Raw genomic sequence first — 14985 nt, forward strand, 5'->3', positions numbered from 1 at the left:
ACACATAATATTTATGTAATTTCTTCTTTTTGAGAGTGTGAATTGCTGACACTGGTGTCAGACGTCGCCAGTCGTTTCAAAAGTGACCTAAAGGCATCTGATATAACTTATTCATGCCATACTTGCCCTATAGCAGAAAAAAAAGAAAGTTTTTAAAATATATTTTTGCAGTGGTTCATTACGAGTTTGTATATGCTTCATTCATAAAAATATTCGAAACTCTTTACTTGGACCACGCAATAAAAAAAATCTTATTAACTTTAACATATGATACATCACGGCATTTAGTATCTGGACCACGTCGTTTAACTAGGGCGACACATTCCTGAATTTGTGAATCGTCGTAAAATGTTTTTCGTTTCGTTTTTAAATACGAAAACTTGTGTAAAAATGTCCTTCAGCTCGCAGCGCAATGCAAGCGCCATCCGTGAATTTTGGATTCATTCATTTATATTACAGTTTGATTTTAGGAATCAGTATACATATAATATAAAGTAATTATATTATATACATATAATAGATATCACATGTATGTATTCATCTCATAAGGGACCTTTATCCCATATGCGGTAAATAGAGACAAAAGTTGAGAAACTCAAAGGCCATGTTGTATGAGCGGTTTATTGGTGGATTTCTCTTCAGATCTCTCTATCATTCTCCCGGTTTCATTGACAGCTTTGAGTCCCGAAGCCTGTTGTTTGAACATTACAAGTTAAAATGAGGCATATTAATATGAGTACATCTTCATGATATACTTTCAGTTTAATATTATTACGGTAGTGCAACAACTAGGTGCTTATTGTTAAGAATCTGGGTAAGAATCTTCATGACATATACTGACAGTTTAATATTATTATGTGCAACAACTAAGTGCTTACAACTTATTGTTAAGATAATATAAATTTATTAAATATTTAACGATAAACTGAGTACATTATCTTTATTTCACAATTATACTAGAGTTGCTTTGAGAGGTCTGGAAATTTTCAAATGGAAGAATCTAGGAAAATGACCAATACGCATACCACTCAAAAACCATATGCAAGGATACAGGCCAATTCTTAGGCTGAGTTGTATCAGTCAACCTTGACTTTAAGTTTAACCTACGCAGAACAACGCAAAGTACCTACGCCATTTTGTCTAAACATCAGTGGCGCGCCGGTGTAAGTCATCGTAAAAGTTGACTGGTGGTGCAACATACCCTTATACTACATCTATAAAAAGATAACACTAAATGGCCGATTACTCTACTAGATTAATATAGATGGGACTCAAAAAGATGCAACCGGAATGAATTTGACCAAGTTCACATTGTTCCGAGTAGAATTTCTTGGGTGGGACAAATGAAATGAAAATCTTATAGGTTTCTTTATTTTCATGTTACACTTTCTTTAATATATACGAGACCATTATTCACCTTACCATTTTATAATGATGATGGCGTATATCACCCGGTAATTTTTTTTTGTAATTTTGACCAATAAAGTGTTTAATTAAATAATTACAAATAATGTATGGTAATTGAGACATTACATCGTTAGTCATTAAGAATCATGTTGGAATAAAAAACACTTGCACACATACACTCATACACCTGAAAACATGTCACTCTTTTTTAAGGCGAGCATGTAGAATTTTGTTTTTAATTTGTCGCCTCTCCCGAAGTAAACCCCGCCGTGAAGTGAGCGTGTAAATCATACTAGCAGGCGGTTATCAAGTTTACATGAAACGGACATCCCGACACGCTAATATCTCCCCGGAAGTGGGGTGAAATAGATACACTAATATTTTTTATTATTTCAGCATTATTGTGAGAATTAAAATTACAATTTAAGATTGTGGAAAAAGAGGCCTATCAATTTTAAGAGCAAAATTTAAGAGCTTTTATATACCTGTCACATGTGTCTCTATTCGAATCTAAAGTTAAACTTCACCTATTTCCGCTAGTCTTGCAGAGTTGAATCTTTTAACGTCGTTCATGCATTCGTTTTCATGATAAGCTTTCCGATGGTCGGCTCCTAACGAGCGATTTCCTCAACGGATTTTTAATGTTTGTATATTAAAGGACAAAGATAAATTAGAAAAAAAAAGAGTACTAATTCTTATCATACTGTACGTAATTGAATAGCTTCAAACAATCCTGAACCATTATTATTGGGAAAAAAATCCGATAGATACTCATTAAACTCAATTGTTGTGTACCGTGGAATAACTTTTCCCCATGACCTTAATAAAATACCACCCAATAGTCTTGTATTTTATGAATATAGCTCCATCTTACTGCCTATTACTCTTATACACCCAGTTAACGGGCACTATAGGTATATGACCGCAAAGTAACCGTAAAGTTACTTTGTAAACTAATGCACCTACTATTTGGGAGGCTATTTACAACAATTTTGATGTATATTGTAAGTATCGAGTAGTTGAGAAATACCTACCTAATGCAGGCGATCGGTAAATTACAGAAGCGTATGGGCTTAGTAACTATAATGAAATTTAATGGTAGTATGTAGTACATAATATTTAATGATTCTCTTCGGAGGTGAATTTTATATACTATGTGTGAAATTTTATACGTTTGAAAACGCAATTTTGTTCATATAAATAAAGTAAGAGGCGTTTGTTCGACAGGTACCGATATTCAGTTTATAATAATAGTTATGTTGTTATTGGAGGAAAGTTTCTTAGTAAATTTGTCAATTTGTCATATATTTTACTCGGTTATTTTATAGTGAAATATTTTTATGGATTTTATATTGTATAAGACTTTCCCACCGTATTTTCAATCATTGTCGTCAATTTTTATTCTGATTATAGTTTATAACCTATTCCAAGTTTTTTTTGTAAAGTAATAGGATTCTGTATTCCTGTTTACAAACTGAAATTTAAATTACAAAGACTTCTAATTGGGACAAATTGGGAATATTATAGCACTCATATCGGATATCTGTCATCTCGTTATAGTCGTGCAAAAACAGAGCGTTTCAGCATTTCGGTTTTTTCATACGTTGAAAGTTTATGATCTTTAACCGAACGACATTTTATGATCAGGCTCATGCGGCTTTTACCCCAAATCATCGGGATTTAGTGAACAAAGGATTTGAACATTTACGACGTAAAGTTAGCAGTGGAGTATATTCATTGTCGCTCCTCGAGCATGAACAATAAACTAAGGTAGTCATAAATATCGCCGCGTAAGTGGCCCAATAAAATTTTAACGATATTACCGCATAATGCGATCGTCTAGCTGAGGCTTAGTGCAACAGCACAATGTTAAAGTTAGAAGGCAATCTGTGACAAATATAGCTATCTGCAGAGTAATCAAGGTGTGAATACTGAGAATGTGAAATGAAATGTTTGCCATAGGTTTAAATTTAAAATTGCGTAATTCGCGTTTGTTTTTCCGCCAGAGATGTGAAATGATCGTTGTACGAGTAAGATAGTTTGTACCAATCGGTAATTTTACTGATAATAATTTACGTCACACAAAATTTATCTGTTTCTTCTAATGTTTAGCTGTGTTACTGCTGGCATTAAGCTCTCGGTTTGTTTTTAAGTTTTTACTTGGATAAAGTTTCATAAAATACGTATATTTGTGTCGTTAAATTTAAACAATAGACATAAAGATTCAATGTAATTTCATTAATTCATAGAGTCGACTTTTTTGTTGTAAACTATTATACTATGGCTGAGCAATGCTCATGTTTGTTACGTTCAATCTCCGCTGTTGTGGGTGGGTAGCAGTGGGCAGGCAATTTTATGGGCAAACCTAACTATTATTGCTCTGTTTTATAAACTTTTACATCATAAGAACTTAGGCTTTTTGCTGAAACATTACTTCCAATAAAACGTAAATGCGAAATAGAGCAAAAATATTGTGGATCTCATTATTTTATTGCTATAAATTACATCTTAGGTTGTATCTTTTAAAATACTGCTTCTTACTGAAAAATGTAATGAATACTCACTCATAAAACATCCTACTAATCCTACTTTCTACTTATATTATATATGCGAAAGGATGTATGTTTGTTATTCTTTCACGCGAAATCTACTGAACGGATTGTTATGAAATTTGGTACATGGGTAGAATATAATATGGAATAACACATAGGGTACTTTTTATTCCGAAATTCCCATGGGAGCGAAGACCCGGGGCGTTTAAGTTTAAATATCTAATTTAATTGAGTATGAATACAAATACAACTACACTGAAAGTTATACATTTTAATTATTTGGCTACGTATGTGCCTATTTCGACGTACGAACCTCAACCTCTACCGAAAATAGATCCTCTCAACCAGAGTTTTCTCGTAAATATAATTGGCACGTAGAAACTTAAAAATCTATTGCGCTCACGTCCAGACGAGGTTATTAACCTCAAACTTTGTTATATGTTAAAAGAAACGTATCGCCACGAAGGGAGTTGAAGCCATTCTCAGAGTATCCGCAACACACACTGACCACGAAATTCAACCAATTGAAGTTGCCAGCGCGTCGGGGGAATTTAAAACTTATTATCAGAACAGTAAGTTGCTTAGTTGCGCGTGGCTGCTACTTGGCAAGTTCATTAAGACGCCACGGTTTGTCCGAACTAAGTTAGCCTGTTCTAGAGTGTTCCTTCTGAATCCAAATAGATAGTTTAGTGAATCTAGTTTTCTAACATAGTAATTATTACTTATCCCTTCCTCTTTCAATGCTGGTATTAGGACTTCATTGAGTCTTGATACTTCATATTTTCTACAATTTTGTTCATGTCATCATTTTTCAGACTGAAAGATTGTTATCAACAATCAAACATATATCTTCATTATTAACGTTAAATTACACTTAAATTGACACAAATAAGTACTTAAGTGGAATATTCCTAATGCAAATTTGTATTTAATTGGGTTAACTATATTATACAACCATATCTAAATCATAATCCTAAGTAATGTGAAAGTAAGTTTGTTTTGTAATCTATTCACGCTCTATCTACTTAAGAAATCTTCTTGAAGTCTTTATGAAATTTTGTACATGTACTTTGTATAGAAAATTTCAAGAAGTTTGGAGAAGGACATAGGGTACCTTTCATCCCTGAAAAATAACTGTTCCCGTGGAAAAAATAACGCGAAATTAATGCGAAGCCGCGGGCGGAACAGCTAGTTATGATTAAGTATATGGTTAACCCAATCGCTAATTATTTGAGTTGAATATATAGATTAGAAATATACCTATTCGGTTTCATGAACACACATTAATGGTGGTAATCATAGACGCAGATCAACGGGTAGGAAATCATAGGCGCATAGAGAATAGACCAAGAGTTCCTTGAGTTAAGCAAGTCATATGAGATGTTGTGGTACGTTACTGCTCTTTGGATATGTCTGTCTGAATACTGGCTGGCTGTAGTTACCTTGTAGATTAAGGTAACTTATGAAGTATAGAAGTCAATTTGTATAGTAAGAAGCAGGAGGAGGTGAGCAATTGGTTCGTAGTGGCTCATAGCACCCCGCGGTTTATATAGGTAAATAATATAATAAATAAATATATACTTCAGGTTTCAACAAACCCATGTGAAAATAATAATATTTTCTTACTTTCCTGAGAGTTTTGTGATTGTGAAGTGAAGTACCCTTTACGTGTTGTTGCAGATTGTAATCTAACCTTCAATTTAGATTTCCTAAAAATTAGTTCATTATTGAACATCTTTACTTTCTTGGCTTGTCATTAGTGTCAGATTTTTTAAGTCGCCTTAAGGCATCTGCCAAAATTTTTAGGAGTTAGAACTTGAACTATTAAATCTTCTAAATTGTGCTTTGTCTTTGTGTAATCTATTTTTAATAACGTCGTTTAGTTTATTTCTAGTGTGTGGCTTTTTTGTCTAATTTAGAAGATAAACAAAAAAGAAAACATTTGATAAGATATTCGAGGCGGTAACTTGCCACTAAGCACGCAGCATCCCAAAGTTTTATCTCGCTGGCTTACCAACTCCAATCCACTTTGATCCCTCTTCGACGTTTACTTACTTATACTTTTTATTTCCACAAAATTTTAGGAATCTATCACCTATCTACTTATATAAAAAACTAAAACGAATTTTCTATGAAGTGCAATCACACCACAAAATAGTGGAAATATTCATTTAGGTTGACATTAGATTAGATGTCTTAAGTTAATGATAATGAAGAAAATAAAACTAGTGTTGGAACATTTATATATATATATATATAAATGTTCCAACACTAGTTTACTAGATAGACCTAATTACATAAACATTCTGCTATATACCTGTCTGTGTGCAATTAAATGCATATTCTATTGGAAAATGTATCTGCCAAGAAAAGAGTTACAATTAATACCAAATTTAAATCTGCGTGCTATTCGGCTGCCATTTTTACTCCATTGTAGATCGCGGGTCGTTAGCCAGGTGACACCGTTCATTAATCTGGAGGCAGCTCCAAGAATCTTAATTTGAAGTTTCGACGCCGCCATCTTGATCGGAACTATGCGGAAAGAATCTCCCCAAGAGGTATTCATTAAAATGGGCACAGGCCTTTCTTTGTACGCTTGAGGATTCGCTAAAGTTTTATTACTAAAACTGGTAGATACCAACCATAAATTACTAGGCTTTCTCTGTTTATCTCTTATTTGATCCATTTTTACAAGGTTTACTACTGCTCTAAAAATCACCCTCGAAAAAGTGTTTGTGAATTTGCTTAAACCTGCGAAATTATTGTAGTAACAGGCCGCGGTTGGAGCCGTAAAAATGTATTATTTTAATAATCAACACGTTCTATGAAAGCAAGTTCTAAGAAACAAATTATGTACTTATCAACATTTACATTCTCGGTTTGCAAATTGACCGAACAGTTTTTGTTATATACTATTTATATGTAAATTTAGTTAGACTAATCTTCAATAGAATCAATTACAGAAAAAATAATTGAAATTTTAATTACGACTTACAATGATTCCCCCGCTACAAAAATACGCATAACTTCAAAGTTTGATCTATCCCGTATTCAGCATATTGGACCGTTAATAAGACACTTATGTGTTGAACAATGGAAATAATTACAGCTCATAATGGAGAATAGGGAAATAGCTCGTAGGCTGGCCCCAGCTTGGATTCACAATGCACACAATGGCCAGAACCTACATTCATGAAACAAAACGCTTTGGCTCAACAAAAAATGTTCGCGAATTGGAACGCTTTTCAAAGTCGCCCGTTGATATTGCCCGGTTTTCGTGAAGGTAATTTTTAACTGAAAGTGGAACGCCCGTTGTCTGATTTTCGTATATAAGAGGGATAGACTTGATGTACTGCGACGTGGAGTACATAAAGTAGAATATCGGAGACTGAAGAAGTAACCGGGAAAACGTCAGAGTTAATTAGCGATAAAAATTTTGAAAGGCTTCTTGCATGAAAGAAAAATAAACATGAGTGCATCTCAGAAACGTTTACAAGTATCTTTTGGTGTTATTTTTATTTTACCACAAACGCGACACGATTTAAATAAAAGCGAACAAGTAAAAAAATACAGGTTAGAAAAATAACGTAAAAGTGTCATAAATTTCATATTATTGTGGTAGTAATTGCACTAGGTCCGTCACAGGTAGGGTTAGCAGCACATTAACTTTGACAAATGTATTGCAAAATCACCAGTACTACTGCTGTATAAGATCTATTTAGGTATGTTGACATGCAGTTAACTGTACGACAATAAAATGCAGAACAGCACTGAAAATATTGGTGTCGGAGGTGTTGGACTGTTCTTTATTGGATTCCATTTCCAGGACGTTCTGGTTTCACAGTGTTTATTGAAATTTTTTAAATAGTGGTATTGGTTGATATTGATTTTTAAGCTTAAGGAGAAAACTCTCACCCATTTCCGTTCCAGTTTACTCTTCAACAACGCTTCTACTCTTACAAAAAGAAAAAAAGTAATATTCTTGTTGGAATATCTTTGTTATTTTGCATTATTATTTAATTCGGTATTTGAAAAAAGATACATTCTTTTTCATATAAATACTAAAAGTATTTTAAGACTTAAGACAATAGTTCCCCGTCGCTTTGTTCCCCTCATTTCTTGAGGAGGGAGTTACTTAATAAATAACTAGTCGCAGTAGTAGCTTGATTTCGAGTCTTAAATTACATTTTTATAACAGATTTCATTAAAATCGGTCCTGTGATTTACTCGTTACAGCGTATACGGAAATACTGTCACATTTACAATATTAATTAGTATAAAAGAATGGATTATTTAAATTCAAAGTCAACAAACTTTGTCTCGAGGATCATGTCTTGTTTATGTGTCGTTTTTCCTGATGGCAGAGGGCGCGCTTAATATTCATAAAGTTGCCCACATTATTAGGGTAAAACAGTCGACAGAGCAAAAACACGAGTTCAGAAGGTAATCCTTCTAATTTTACAGTAATACCTAATGCTTCAAACTTCGAAATTTTTCTCGATTAGGTTAAACAATTTTTAATACGAAATAGAAAATATAAGCTGTATATTATTTACATTTAAAGGCAAATAAAGAGAACAAGATGTAATGAATTATTTTACTGAATTTATATATTGTGTTTTTTATTATATTTTTCTTTAAGTGCAGTATATTTTTTCCTAGAATTTCCCTTTAGTCCATTACATTATTTTAAGTAAAAAAAACGCAAACTACCACAGAAAAAAAGACCTAAGGTGATAATTTTTGGAAAATGGATACATTTAAGAAAATTTATATCCTGTAACTAAATCTATATTTTTTAGAAACATTCTGAGGGGGAACTAAGGTGATTACATTCTGGATCTAATTCCTGTTGCACAGGGAACGTCTCCTGAAGACAAGACAATGCTTTTAAGCGATTTGTCCGGGCTTGTGTGTTATATATTTCTGTGGAGGCTTGGGGACGAAACACATGGCATATATTGCGAGTATTTTGGAATCTTTATATTATTTGATATGATAAAACATCCCCAAAATTAAAATGTGTATGAACACAAGTCAAGTGTGGGTAATAAGGGTAATTTTAAATTGCGCACTGTATTGCATTGCATTAATTGTCGATGGTTTAAAATGTCGATACATTTTGACGCAGAATGAAATCTTAATAAAATCTTACAATATTTTGAAAAAGTTCGTTTTTTCGTCGTAACGCTTTCATAATAAATCTAAAATAACTTTATATGTGTATGTCTATTATTATTGTAATATGTATCAATTTATCGGTAGAAGTACAAGTGAAGTAAATGCTCAGTTACTGGAAAGACGACAAATTGCATTAAAAATGCACGCATATGCATATTGCAAATAAATAATATTGCAGTTGCATCCCTAATGTCCAATTTGCTACGCGGCCATAAACTTTGAGTAAAATTAATGGACTTGGCATTTTTCGCTCAGCTCTATGTAAATCGCTATATTTGCGCTCCGTGGTCGCAGTGAATCAGCAATCGTGACCGTTGGTAATTGCGTCAGATCGGTTGCAAGTAGACATTGAGATATACGAATGAAGACGACATCTCCAACAATATTTCAAACCGGCGAAATTGGTAATAATAATAAATTAGCACAGTAACTGTTTGGAGTATAAAACATTTACAACAAAATAACGATTTGCTCGTTCACGATTGTACAAAAAATAGTAAATTAATTTTGAGTTAAATAAAATAAACAATTGTGGTTTTTGATTTAGGATCTAAACAAGAAAATTAATAAGATCTAAAAATTGTTTTTTAGACCGTATTAATTTTCTTGTTTAGATAATTGTAATCAGGTAAAACGTGTCGTGGTGTGTGTGAATAGATAAGGGAATTTTCAAAATAAGTTACACACTGGCAGTATATCGGCACATTTAACAGAATATTAACATACTTGTTAATTTGCGACCGAAGTCTTGCGGGAAATAAATGAAAATTATATGAAATTTCCATTGCCATCTCCATAGCTTTTAACTCAGTGAGCATATTGCGTTCGAAGGCTATTTTATGGCGAAGTTTTTGTAATTGATTCCATCGATACGTCGACTAATCGAGTTTATGCAAGAATGAAACGTATTCTGCTCTGGGGCTTATTAAACTATAAAAAATCTCCGGTCTGTAATAGGCTAATTAATGTGTTTCATTGTACACAACTTCCTGTAATGAGAGTGTAATGCTTTCATAGTCCATAGACTTAGATTGTTGGAGAGTTTAGTTCGTGTTGGTTTCTGTATTTGGTACATAAATAAAATATCTTAATTCTTAATTTATATAACATCTGTATATAAATTAGTCAGGATATTTTATATATAAGCATATTTGTGAGATTGCTATGTCTTACTACTAGGCTTTAATTACAGTTTTTGTATTCTGAGCACTAAAGTTTAAAATGTCAAAAAGATAATAAAAAGTTACATCAAATAATAATCTAAAACAAAAATAAAAGTACTTTATATCATTTATGTATAGCGTTTTGCAGAAATTCTTATTGTTAAAAAGTTTTAAATTATTTTATGTTGATTGCAAGTGTTTATCGATAGACCTAATGGTGAACTCCTTAGTTCTTCAGAAACATTGATAATTTATTTAATTTAAAATTGTAATTCTTTATTTATGTATGCGCACGAAACTAAATAGAAGTGGAGTTCACATGCATATTGCCATACGGAAATATTCTAATCAATACAAAATGAGTAAAGATACTCAATTTGAAATGCTCGTAGTTATTTATTATTTATTTGTAGCATTACCATCATACGCATAATATCGCATCGTACAGCATTTCATCGCTCACCTAGGGCACCTGTAAACTCGGATACGCGTTTTTGACGACATCTTGTAATTTACACGGAAAAAAAGCAAACTCTTGTACCATCGTAATAAAATGTAATGTTTTGGGGATGGAATCTCGTCGGAAGACATTTACGTTTATAACTCCATCCGACAATATACGACAGAGTTCACCGATCGCGAAGAGGGTTAACATATGTTTATTATATTAAAACCTTAAAATTATAAAAGGAAATTGACGCAACTTATGCAAAAACAATTCCAGTGAATTAACAACTGGTTACCGTTTTGTAAAGGACTGTCTCAATTAAAGCCAATAAAAAATTAATCTAAACTATGCGCATATTTTAGATTTTATATAATTAAATTATTATATTATATTATTATAATAATATATTATACACTGTTGTAAATAAATTTGACGCTTAACAGCAAAAATCTTGAATGCGAGGTTAACAATTAATATTTGAACGGAATTCAATGTTTCACGTTTAGCCGAGGGCCGGGCGAGCCCGCGGGACGTTTTGAGTTTCGACTCCTATCCCAGGACAAACTTATTTCTCCACTTTTTCAAACGAAACTGTACCTTAAATCCACGCAATAGATCACAAATGGTTGCACAACATATTCGCGGGTAGGTAATTCAGTTATGGGAGCGTGAAAAAGCGGATCGCGTACATACACATGGCGCGATCCCTTGTGAACGATGTCGCGTGGAAAGCAAACTACATCCGAAATTTAAAAAAAATGAAAGGGCCGCCGTTGATGAAAACATCCTTTGTATATAAATAAAAGCGGAAAGTCGGATGTTTCGGATGGATAGATAGATAGATGTTTGCCAACTATATGTTTTTGTAAGATCGTAACGATCATAGATTTGGAAGGGTCCAACGCACGTCAAATACATAGATGGTGAGTATGTTGTTGTTGTCTATAGCCTAGAAGAAGCATAGATTAACAAAAATAAAAAAGAAATGCCCATGGATTTAATAAGTACTTCGCGGAGTACCTACCTTACCTACTAATTCCATGAAATGCCTGAAGGTTTTTAGGTGAAGATGTCTCACCTATATATCTCAGTCTACCTCATGGAAGTAGTAGGTATACCATGATCTACCTAGGTCAGTAGGTAGTAGAATCAGTACAGAAGCGAACTATAGAGAGTGTCATTGTTACTGTTGTAGGTATATTTCATAATAGAGATAGAGAGAAATTGTATATATTAACGTGTAAGGATTTTGATGGTCACTGAATCACAGCCACACAACACAACTCTTGTCTGAAAAGCATCGAGATACCGTTCTTGCCGAAAACTTCTGTATGACCCAAAGGTTGACCGTTAGAGATAATTCTTATAGCATTAAGTGCGCCTATTGTACTTCTACAAATTGTATTTTTATGCAGTGGCAAGAAAGCATAATTAAAGTTTTGTTCTCTCTATGTGACTTGATCGTGGACATATTTAAAAAATCTTAAAAATAAAAATATAGTGATTTTGTCATGAATGTCAATGTCTTATTTACTTCAAACATGGATAATGCTATAGATTTATTTTTATTTATTTAGATATCCTTTGAATTGTTTACACTCAAAGGATATATATTTTTCTTAAGAAAAATAATTTTGTAGAATTTCGCCATGATATCTCGTGTGCCTATTGAGGGAAACACATGTAACCTTGAGTGTCTCAAGGATAATCCAGTAAAGACCTTTGACGGCCCCGTGAGAATAGTGCTTGTGAATATCCCGAAAAGAGAATACTGTGCGCGCATCTGGTGGGCTGGGTTAATTGTATTGGCATACATTTTAATTGGTTTTTATACTACTGCCATGGTATTGTATGCATCTTCATGGAAACAAATGCACTTTGAAACTAATTTACATATCGTATTTTGCACTTTGGGGGTTCGTATTAATAAATCATTATTTTGGTACAATAAAATATTTTCGAAAGTTTTCCAGTGCTTAGCTATTACAATAATTGTGGCGTGTGGTTCCGCCCCAGAATAGGACCCCTCTTCCTTCCGTAGATGTCGTACGCGGCACTACGGCAGAAATTTTGAGACTATAGCCCGGTTATTCATAAAAAAGTTAGCTTACTTTAAGCTAAAGTAAGTTTTTGTCTCTTTCTGTCAGTGTTATGTATTAAAAAGCAACAAACATTTTTTAAGCTTAAAGTATGCTTTTATTTATTATTTGCTAGCCTTTGCCCGCGGTTTCGCTCGCTTTAATTTTCCGTGATGAAAGGTACCCTATGTCCTTCTCCATACTTGAAACTTTAATTATGCAAATTTCAAGAAGATTGGTTGAGTAGATAGAGCGTGAAGAGGTAACAAAGAAACAAACTTACTTTCGCATTTATAATATTAGTTAGGATGAATAACGGGATACATATTGACGTTGAAAGGAGATGGCACAGAATGTAACTACCGACACGATATATTATTTACAGTTTCAACTGCTGATGCCAGCAGGGATGTTCATGACGACGACGTTGCATGGCCCATCGGTTCCAATGAAGCCGTGCTTTAGAAAGTTCAATCATATATTACTTGAGGCTACAGCCGCCACATTGAACATAGTTGGTGTTTTACTCCTATTTTATTCCTTGTCGCACCGATGGCCGGACATAATAAACGATACGTCGCATTGTTTATTTGGTAATGATTTTTGTACATACTTTCCGTAATGTTTACACTTAACTACCAACTGTCAGTCTCCTCGTCTGTCAAGTCGCGTAGAAGTATCAAGAGACATTCTTCTTCTTAATAGTCGTATTCCTCATGGCTGAGGGTCGTGGTCATTACGCGGAATGAAACACACAACGACTTTCTTGCCATTATTAGTGGAGGAGTCTCTATTTCATACACAAGTTAATAATCAACCAATGTGCAGGTTTCCTCTCGATGTTTTTCTTCACTGGAAGCAAGTGGTGGTCGATGAAAACTACTTTACATGAGTCAGATTGCTATATAAACTCATGTAGCACGAGTAGGATTAGAACCTGGGACCTTTCTGGGACCACCACCGCTTTATCAACAGACATGAGTATATTATTATAGTCTTACCCATAATTAAATACAAAAAACACTTTATCTTTAAGAGGACATATATTTTGTAGCCAGACGCTGTATCTTAGCAGTGGTCTTTCCGAAATGCTAGTAGTTTGTAGCTTTAGGAAACATTATTTAATTTAGAATATGAAAAAGTGCCTATAATTTTTTAATCGTGAGAATGATAAAATCTTTATGTATGATTATTTTTGTATGATTTTACAGGTTTCATGGCGCTCGTGTTTATGATAATAACAATTTTATTGGGTCCGTGTGCGTTTAATGTGGACTGCTCAACTTGCTGTCGGAATCTCCACGCTTTTTTTGGAATATTAGCATTCGGTTTCTCATCAGCAGCCTTCATATTATCTCTTTACTTACCAGATACATCATTTTCAAAATGGATGGCACAAGAAGATCTTAAAACGTTTATGGCCTTGTTTTGTGGAATTGCTTCCCTTATTGTAATCGCTTACTCGACTTTGAAATTATTATGCCGTTATGAGCGCTTTTGTGATAATAGGTGTTGACAATAATAAAAGGCAATTAAAGTTTGCTCTTTAGTTTTGAATTATTTTGAGAATGTGATTTTATTTATAGTTTGGACAAAGCATTATATTTTTTTTAATAAATAATATTTTACCTACGATAATGTATGTGTATACTTATATGCCACAAGATCGGTGGGAATTCGGCCTTTTGAGGTATGAAGCCAAAGCTAAATTGCATATCATTTCATCAGCATTTGCGGCTATCTATTTTTATAAATCTGAAGCGGCTTCAAGTATCATCAAACAATCATTAATTATAATTGAATGAATCTTCGCTATTATCGATTCACATATTTTTATCTCTGATGTGGGTAAATTTGATTTGGAAACTATGTATCACACTTGACTGTGCGTCAAAATTGGAGTTTTTATTATTTCATTCCCTAAAGGGGTATCATGTTGTACTATCATAATAATTTGTTATCGTTTTATAAGAAAATGCCTCCTTATTTTTCGTTATGTCTTCATTTGCCTTACCTTGTCCCATCATCTGGGGTCGGCGCAAAATGTCTGTTCCCTCCACAATTCTCTATCTTTTGTCATATTTGGATTCACCCTCAGTAACCTCATATCTTCCCTGACACAATCCATCCATCTCTTCCTAGGTCTTCCTCGTCCT

At 33.5% G+C, this 14985-nt stretch overlaps 1 long non-coding RNA gene across 1 annotated transcript; it reads left to right on the forward strand.

Moving 5' to 3' along the window:
* The first annotated feature begins 12278 nt into the window (after nucleotides 1–12278).
* LOC128674387 (uncharacterized) lies at nucleotides 12279–14386 on the forward strand. Its single transcript, XR_008405157.2, has 3 exons — nucleotides 12279–12667; nucleotides 13215–13422; nucleotides 14041–14386. It is a non-coding gene; the product is annotated as an uncharacterized LOC128674387 (long non-coding RNA).
* Nucleotides 14387–14985: the final 599 nt, after the last annotated feature.

Source organism: Plodia interpunctella, chromosome 12 (genome assembly GCF_027563975.2).
Source record: "Plodia interpunctella isolate USDA-ARS_2022_Savannah chromosome 12, ilPloInte3.2, whole genome shotgun sequence".
NCBI classification, from domain to species: domain Eukaryota; kingdom Metazoa; phylum Arthropoda; class Insecta; order Lepidoptera; family Pyralidae; genus Plodia; species Plodia interpunctella.